We start from the raw sequence: 9435 nt of genomic DNA, 5'->3' as shown, positions 1-9435 counted from the left end.
TTGTTTTTGTTAGTTTTACTTGGCAAAAAGTACCCTGCCCATTTTATACTTGTTAATTAAGATAAATACTCTTAATCTGATATATTTTCAGTCACTAATAATAATGTGTTATTTAAGCTCTGTTGAACAGACTACCATATTGGAATCTATATTGAAAAATGGCTAATAAAAATGTATTTATTTATTTTTGAGAAAAACAATCTTCACATTTTTATCTGTAGGTTTATATAATTTATTGCACAAAGTTTGTGTTGTTGTTGCAATTTTCAGATCTCATACTTAATAAAAAAAAAAAAAAAAAAAAAAAAAAAAAAAAAATATATATATATATATATATATATATATATTTATAATACCATGTTGAAATGTTTGGGCTCAGTACATTTGTATTAAAAATAATTTTAGTCAGCATAAAGAACAATTTATTTTAGTATGCTTAAAATATTATTATTATTTTGAATCAGTTTTTCATTTTTATATAAGCTGGATTAATTATCGGGCGCGCTCCTCCTCCGAAATTTGTTTATAGCTAAACATCATTTAATTATTTATGTAATTTGTAATGTGAAAAGTAATATTTCTTTTTTTTGTTTTGTACTTAAAATAATCCTGATTAGGAGAAGAACATGTTAAAATGATGAAGTGACAGTAAACATTATTTTTGAATTTATTAAAATTATTAGTGAAAAAAAACTAATAATATTAAAATAATATACATCACAAACAATAGTATCCAGCACAACGTTTTAAACATTAATAATAATAATAATAATAATAATAATAATATCAAATGATTCTAAAGGTGATACTAAGGACTAATGATGCTGAAAATTAACTTTTACATCACAGGAATAAATTAAATTTTAAAATATATTAAAATAGAAAACAGATATTTTAAATTGTAATAATATTTCAGAAAATATTGTATTTTTTTACCAAATGATTCAGCAATGGTCATCATAGTCTTATGATGGGAAAAAATTCTTACCAGCCACAAATAGTATAGTATGAACAGTATAATGTATGGACTTTTTCAGATAATACACGAGTTACCACTTAAGCACCAATCAACTGCCTAGCAACACCCTGACAATCATTTCATCGAAAGTCTATACAGTATCTTTAATAGATCTCGTGTAGAGATCATGAGAAATGAGAAAAACAAAAAGATCTGTTATGCATATATATATATATATATTACACACACACACACACACACACACACACACACATATATATATATAAACTGTCCATGTAATGTCCATGTAGTGCAGATGATCTCTGCAAGCCTGCTGAGATGAATCGGTTATGAAAGCAGCTCTGTGAATTGTGATGACAATTGTCTCAATAAGGGCAACTGGTAATTGGAGAAATGTATTAATCACGGAAAGCACCAGGGACGTTTGCAGCGCATGCAGCATGTGGAGGAAGCTTCTCCTTGGCAACACTAGGCTATGTTTAGTCAGTATGTGCCAGCGATTGTTCTGGTGATGGTCGATTGATTTGGGTCTCACTGGAAGCAGGCAAAACAGTTTTTGTCCAGAATATTGTTTATGATGGATCATTAAATGCTTGTTTTGGTGTCTTTAGAGGATATACTGTATCAACTAAACTTCCAGACTATAAATGAAATTCTTTCAGAACTCTTTTGTAAATTCTTTCTCGCTCTCAAAGGAACACTCCACTTTTTTTTTTGGAAATAGGCTCATTCTCCAACTTCCCTATAATTAGGAACTATACCCTAGGAACTACGATAGTATAGTTCTTAGAAATATCAGCCTAGAAAATCGAGACTTTTCATTTCCCGCCGGACTTAGTACACAATATAACTACAGAAGAGTCAAGTTTTTAAATAGGAAAAATATCTAAACTCTTTGGTCAGTTTTAACGCGATGCTACTGGTCTAATTGGATTCAATGATCTATGCTAAGCTATGCTAAACGTACTATCACAAGATCGGCTGAATGCATTAAAAAATAGTAAAATGTAACTTATTAAATCTGGGAGGATGAGCCTATTTCCAGAAATATTGAGTGTTCCTTTAAAGGGATAGTTACTAAAAATTTTTTATTTCAGATTAATTTAATTCAAATGCAGGGATTAAACTTATTTCATCAGTAGAACCGTAAAGAAGATTTTCAGATGAAACTGTGATTCTTTGTGACAAAATTAATATCTGTGACCTCGGATGATATATTAAGCTCTTATGAAAAGAAATGTTCAGTCTATGAAATTGTTTACAATATTATTACATCATACAGAGCCAAATAGTCCAGAGTGGTTAGGTTCTTTAATGTTCTTTACATCTTCGATGGCAGAAAATGTTCATTTTTGTGTGAAATATCCCTTTAAAAATAAAGATTCTTAATTTTTGATGGTTCCGTGAAGAACCTTTAACATCTATAGAACATTTACAGAGTTTCTTTATAATGAAAAAAGGGCTCTTTTAAGCCTTGTCTGCTGGAGGTTCTCTTTGGAACCACTTTTTTCCCCCCATATCGTTTCTCCAAAAACCCACTTTTGCCTCTTTGTTTGTAATAATTTCATTGACCTGCTGTCTGCATTTAAAAAAAAAAAAAAAACAGTTATAGAAACAACACTAATGCTAAGAATTCTGTGGCAGAAACATTTATCCACTTGTGCGAGGGAGAAAACTGAGCTGCAAAAAGTGCAATTACTGAAAGAATTCCAGCTGATTGGCTTTGGACAGAAATTTTGCAACTTTCAAGTGCGGGAAAGGGTTTTTAAAGCCTCCGATATCAAAAGTGGCAGGAATTATGGGTTTCACCATGGCAACAAAAGTGGAGAGCTTTCATTATGCCCCAGACAGCTGAGGGAGTTACTTAAATAAGAGAAAATGTGCATTTGTCTCTCAGTAATCACGGAGAAAACGAAGCACCTCAAAACTGTGGCTGTGGGTTTCAAGCAGTGATGATTAGAATAACCTTTAACAGGCTCTCCGACAGAAACTCTTGATATAATGAGCTTTATTACTGTAATATCCTGGCGTTCTGAAGACTGGATCTCAGATTCTCTCCGATCAAGCAGCTGAAATCTTGATGCTCAATATGCTTTTTAATAACCCGTTTGTTATTTATGCTGAAGCGACGAGAACCACAGCTGCTGAGCGTTCAAAACCAGACGTAAAGAAAAATGTTCCTCAGCAACAACTCGAAGCCGCTGGATTTTTTCGCTTCTTCCAAAATGTGGCACGTTGCACAATCTTGTAATTGCATTGGCTTCAACTAGAGTGAAGCCGAGTGAAGAGACAACGTCTGTCTGATTTGGTAAACATGGGGTCTTGAGACGGGATGCGCTGCTCATCCATCCATCCGTTTGCCCCCCAGTTCAGAGGAAGAGGTAAAAATAAATCGGGCTTTGATTTATTGGACGTCATTTCTTCTGCTAAATGATTTCTTTCCTACTATTTTAATTATGTGGCAAAGGCGAGATATATATCAGATGTCTCCCTTTGAGAACGGATCAGACATGCGTAACAAAATTAAATATTAGATAAGAGTATCCACAAGGTCATATTTCACTCCTTCAGTGATGTTCCAGTAGAACTCAGACGTGGAATATCTTTTTTTATAAGTGATTGAAAGTAATATTTGGCTAGTGATATTTTAAATGCGACTGGATGTTAGTGCATATGAAAATAATAAAAATGTGCACACAATCAGTTTTGTCCCTCAGTCTACACCGAACCCCGTCATCTTTGGCCTTCAAACAAATGTTGGGTCCACCCTTGTGAGACACCATTGACCAGAAGTGACATCATTCAGCTGTTTAAACGATGAGGTGAAATCTAGGCAAATAACATCACTATTTTATGTCATGCAATGTTTATTGAAAATGACTTTTGAGCTTAACAGCTGATCATGTACGTATTAAAGTTCCTCTGAAGTGATTCATTCCTGAAGTTTGCCAAATGCCTTGAACTTTTTAACTATGATGAATGCTACACAGTGGCGAGTGGCATTGGATTAATTCAACCATGTGTTTGAACAAGAAGCCGAAGAACAAGAGGAAGAACAGGGTTGTCTACATGGCGATACATTCTATGCATCACTCCCTACAATGTCGAACACATAGCGGTAATTGATATCATTAGCCTCTGGCTTGAATACATTATCACTCAGCTAATAATGTGTCGCTCCAAACCATCTTCTTGTTATATGCTATAGATATGAAAAGCCCCGACCTGACTGGATTGGTTGCATGTTTGTGAAAACAGGAAACGTTTTAAACCACATTTTAGGGAGTTTCAGCAATGCATTTAACATGTAAACATTATAAACGTCATTAAAAGTACTAAAAACGATATTTTTATATGTAAATATTAACATACAGTACATATACACATATGTGTATATATATATATATATATATATATATATATATTGCTACTGGTGGCAAAGAGATATGGCATAAATCAGACTTTGGAGAAACAAATACATTTGTACAAATACAGTTTAAAATACATGACTGTGACTTTTATGTATTTTTGTTATGTAGGCCATTATGCAATGCGGACAAAAACAACAGCAATGCATTTTTAACGTGTTCTCTTACTGTAGCCTGTTTGTTAATAGTTTTTTTTTTTTTTTTTTTTTTATGAAACCATTATATACTTTTAATGCATTAAGAGGAAAAATGCAGTTTGTTGAAGGCAAATATGCGCATAATGTTATGGGGTATTCTGACAATATATACAGCTATATAGTTGCAATGTTACCAGAGCTCCCCTAAAAAATCGTAGGCAACAACACGGCCTAGTAACAGCAGGGCGAGGCATGGCGGCAAGCACGTGAACCTTAAATCTCACACGATCTATAAACGGGCATTAACGGCCATCAGTCGCAATAGATGCGCCAGAATCCTCAAATAATTACCGCCGGTGTAGAAACTGAACCGCTAGAGGTCCCGCCCACTCGCTCGCTCGCGCAACCGGAGACTTCACGGAGGGTTCCGCTGCTGTCAGACTCTATTGCTCAACGTTTGCCAGACTTGGATAAGAGTGGACGGAGGGACTTGGGGCCGGAGAAGGGATTCTCGAGCTGATTTTTGTGGAGACTCTCGCCAGTGGATTGTGATCGTTCCGCAAGGTAAATAAGTGCGCCGACGCGTGCTCGCTCGTTTAAACGATGACTTTGCCCCGGCGACCGCGGAAGCCACCCTTCTCCCGTTAGATGAACCTTAAGCGTGCAGAACGCCGTGTGCGCATGAAGCATCGCTGGAGTTTGGTGCCGTCGCGTCGGTTATCTTGATGTCTTAAGTGTGCATTGCTTTATTTGCTCTTTTTTGTGCTCGCGCTTTATAGCGGAGCACTTCTGTATCAAACAAGACACGGGGAAGCTGGTTTAAAGCCCACCGGAGTTCGTCGCACTCGGTGGATGCGAAACGCCGGGCGGTGTTTTTAAATTTCATCCCCCAAACCATCGCTTTTATTTACAACGTAGCGTTATATTATATTGATAGGCAGCGGCGTTATCGATTTTTGCACGTTCAGCCTCGGACTGAGGAATCTAAACTTTGAACTCGCGTTAGTTGAGTGAGGATACACATGTCGGGCATAATGCGAGATCATTTAGTATCTATGACCAAATCCCAAGTTTATTCGATACGCATCGTGTTCGTCGGAACCGGTCTTCTCGCGCGCACGACCGTCAACTCCGTTCGATGCGTAAAAATCGTAATGTCTTTTGAAGTGTGTGTGTGTGTGTGTGTGTGTGTGTGTGTGTGTGTGTGTGTGTGTGAGTTCCTTGGGGTTTTGATTAACTAACAAATCTGACGGCAGATATTAAAATCCTCAAGAACCCACCTCAGGCACTTCTTCGCGCGTTATGCGCTGTTCGACTCCCGCAGGCGAATTATTTATAATTTTGCTAAATACAGGCTAATAATTGTAAAATTGCACGCAGGGTCGGTGAATATTTGACTTTGATTTTGTTTTGTTTAGTAAGTGTCACTTGACCATGAATGTGACCCAAAAGCGTTTTGTGGGAAATCTACCTTGCGATTTGGCGCTTCCACGGAAAATTGCGAATATAACCACTCTTCTGTTCTCCTTTTTAATTAAATGCCTCTTCATACAATTATGTGTAGTATTACAGCCTACATGCTGCATTTTTAATGAATTAGGCTAGTAATAAATAAAGTAATAAATAAAGCTACCACACCTAACATAAACTACATTGAGAAGGTAGAGCCAGACATGTTGTATGTATGCATTGAAATTAAAGTTGTTTAAATTACATCTCATTTCAAGCTTTTTGTGTGCCACTGTATCCAACCAGGTCGTTTTACCTTCAAAAATAATTACTTTGCGACTGTTTGAAAAGTGTGTTCTTAATAATTCGCCATGTTATTGTAACGTGACCACTTTTGCCATTCGCGTATTCTTTCCTGTGCTTTCATGGGACGGTAAAGTGTCCATTGTCTTCACGAAGATCATCCGGGACTATCTTGCCTATTGTTTTATGAATACCGTAAATCCTACAGCTCTTTCGCGTGCTATTTTTATATAGTATATAGTAGGGGAGAACACGTGTTCAGATGCTGCCAGTAACTTCCAATACTTTGCCACTTTGTTGCTCTAGGAACTGGATTGAGCATCAGTACTCTTAAGATGTTGTTACTTGTCAGATTGCATTGAGTTCAGGTCAGTATGTTGCCACAAGTCACTGATGGTGTGAGCAGGGTTCAGAGGTCTGGTTTGTATCAAGACTATAACCTTTCAGTGCATGCTTTGGTAATGTTCGGTTGTTTATTATCAGCAACGTTTGAACACGACCTCCTTTACAGCGCCGTTTGGAGCCAAGTTCGCGTAATTGATGGGTGGGTTTTATGGCATTTTGATTGACACAAAGTTTAATGGTATCTACTCGCTACAACTGCACAGACATCCCAGATGCCAGTATTGCTTTCCAAGCTCGGTTTTACTTCTTAGGGGAAACATTTGCCATAGATGCCCTTAGAAATTCAGACAGGTCGATTGATACCTCTGGCCAAGCTTGAGGTTAGATCCTGCTTACTGGCTTTTTCATATGAAAATGGCATCAGCTTAATGCATAAAAAAAACCTGTTTGTTTTTCTAGGTTTCCAGCAGAGTGAATGCAGGAAATTAAGAAACAACCAACAATTATAAATCACAATTTGGTTAATATCCAAAACAGCCAGTCAAGATGCTGATTAAATTTAAACATTGATGCAGTGGGCTGTATTTCTGTTACACAAAGATTTACAATTATAGGGGTGAATGCAAATTTACTAAAAAAATATCATTCAATCAGTTCTGTTTCATTGAATAGTTAGGTATGTAATGATGAGAAAGGATGACAAATGAATTAATGGATGGAGCGAAAATGGAGGCAAGAAGTCAAACTTTGCATACAATCATGTTCATGCAGCATTAACTAGAAAACAACAGGACACTCTATAATGTCAATGATTCCAGTGCTATGGGCCACATAGGCGACCCATCATTGATTTCTCACAGCAGTTGTTTATGAGGCCAGCTATATTCCTCTTTCCATTGCTTGCTTGCAGTTTTTGCATATTGAGATTGATGAACGGTATTTTAAAAGAATAGTTTGATTTGATTTGTTCATCAGAACAGATTTTGAGAAATTTCCGGTCCATCAGTTAACATCTGAAGCGAACAGCTTTCTGTTCGTAAGAAACATTTTTAGCGTAACACTTTTGCTTCCGACTAAAATACGAGTTCCCTCTCCATAACATTGATTTAGGAAGTATTATTATGGATTATGAACTTATATCTTGGCGCGATGGTTTACAGTTAAACACCTTACTGATGGATTTGTTGGCTGGAGTCATGTGGATTATAGTGATGTTATTCTCAACCATTTGTACACTCATTCTGACGGCACCCATTCACTGCAGAGAAACCATTGGTGAGCAAATGATGTAAGGCTAAATTTCTCCGAATCGAAATATTTATCTATATCTAAGATGTACATTCTGAACACATACATGTTTTTAAGTGAACTATTCCTTTAATAGGAATACACATAGTATTTTACCTTTGCATTATCACTGTGCATCCCTCTAATCCGACAGGAAAACGAATGTAGACTGCGTCTGCAATTAGTTGGTTTATCATAGACATTTAACCACAGCAAATCCATCCTCAGAATGGTGTTGAACCGATCCTTATTAATGATGAAAGGGTTGTGTTGTGCTCTAATGAATGCATGCACAGAGAGCCGCAGACAGTGAGCTATATTATCACGATGTTGGCCCGCTGAATTCACCTTTATGCCCTCCGTCATAGCTCACATCTGGCTTGATGGAAATATAGCGCTGCCCCTTCAGCCCTCCACTGAGACACCTGCTGCTCTTTACAGCCGGAGCTTGACAGAGTCTTGTGCCGTGGCATCCCTTTGGCACTGGTGTCAGTGGAAACCTGCCCTGCCGCTCTGCTTCTGTGTGCATTCATTTTCTTTCCAAGACTCAGATGGCAGAAAATAGCAATTAGAATCATTCCCTGACAGAAAATAAACCTCTGAACTGTCCTTTTTCTGTCAAAGAATGCACCGTTTTCTCTTTTAAAAGAAACACAGCCTTTGTTCCGCTCGTCTGTTGTTCCAGACAGCAAGGAACGGTTGCGAACGTCGCAACTTTTCAGTTGCTTAATCAAAAACAGAGTATTCGGTGGGAAGTTATGTAAAGTGGGACTCATTCCAACCGTCTATGTTGTAAGTAAATGTCTCTTTCTTTTTTTTTGTATCCATGATCTACGATCCACGATGATGTTGAGAAAAAGTTTTAATTTCTTATTAATTCCTGCATAAAATGAGGGCTTCGAGATCAAGAGCAGTAGGCTTATTTGATGCTTAATTCACAGTGTGATTCATATTAATAAGATTATCAGTCTGGCGGAATTCGTTAGTGATGATGATTATTAATGTAATATTTTTTTTTATAAAAAAAAAAATTAATTACAAATGTCAGTTTCAAATGACGGTTACATAGTCGTGTTAGAAAAGACACGTTTTAAAGTTGGAAAATGCCATTTAATATAAGGTCAGGGTTATTATAGTTAACTAAAAAAACTAAAACCATAGAAACCATATAAAATAACAAATGTTAACTGAAATTTTGACGTGATATTTTTTTTATAAAAATGATAATGGCTCATTTTAAACATAACTGTGAGTCAGCAGGGCAGTGCGCGATGGTGGACGGCCTACTATCGAATCATTTGGTTTACATGTTTAAATGTATGCTTCCTCTGTGAAAGTGTCATTGAGAGTTGTAGTTTATTGTGTTTGAGCTGATAGGAGCGGAAGGAAAGAGAAGGTTGGCACGCTACATTAGACATAATGTCAGTGCTCAGAGATTGCTGCCTCTTTATTTAGTGCCCTTAGCTCCTCTTCTTATTCCATTGACCTCTTGTATTTATTGCATGAG

The 9435-nt window shown here is 36.7% G+C and overlaps 1 protein-coding gene across 2 annotated transcripts in view; it reads left to right on the top strand.

The window, feature by feature from the left end:
• Positions 1-4898: 4898 nt before the first annotated feature.
• jupb (junction plakoglobin b) overlaps positions 4899-9435 on the top strand; it is a 56631-nt gene continuing 52094 nt past the window's right edge. For both annotated transcript variants that reach the window (XM_043237153.1, XM_043237154.1), the window contains exon 1: positions 4899-5108. The gene's annotated coding sequence lies outside the window, so the exon portion shown is untranslated. The remainder of the gene's footprint in view (positions 5109-9435) is intronic.

Source organism: Puntigrus tetrazona, chromosome 4 (assembly GCF_018831695.1).
Source record: "Puntigrus tetrazona isolate hp1 chromosome 4, ASM1883169v1, whole genome shotgun sequence".
In the NCBI taxonomy this organism is placed as follows: Eukaryota; Metazoa; Chordata; class Actinopteri; order Cypriniformes; family Cyprinidae; genus Puntigrus; species Puntigrus tetrazona.
This window is presented reverse-complemented; position numbering and strand designations above follow the sequence as displayed.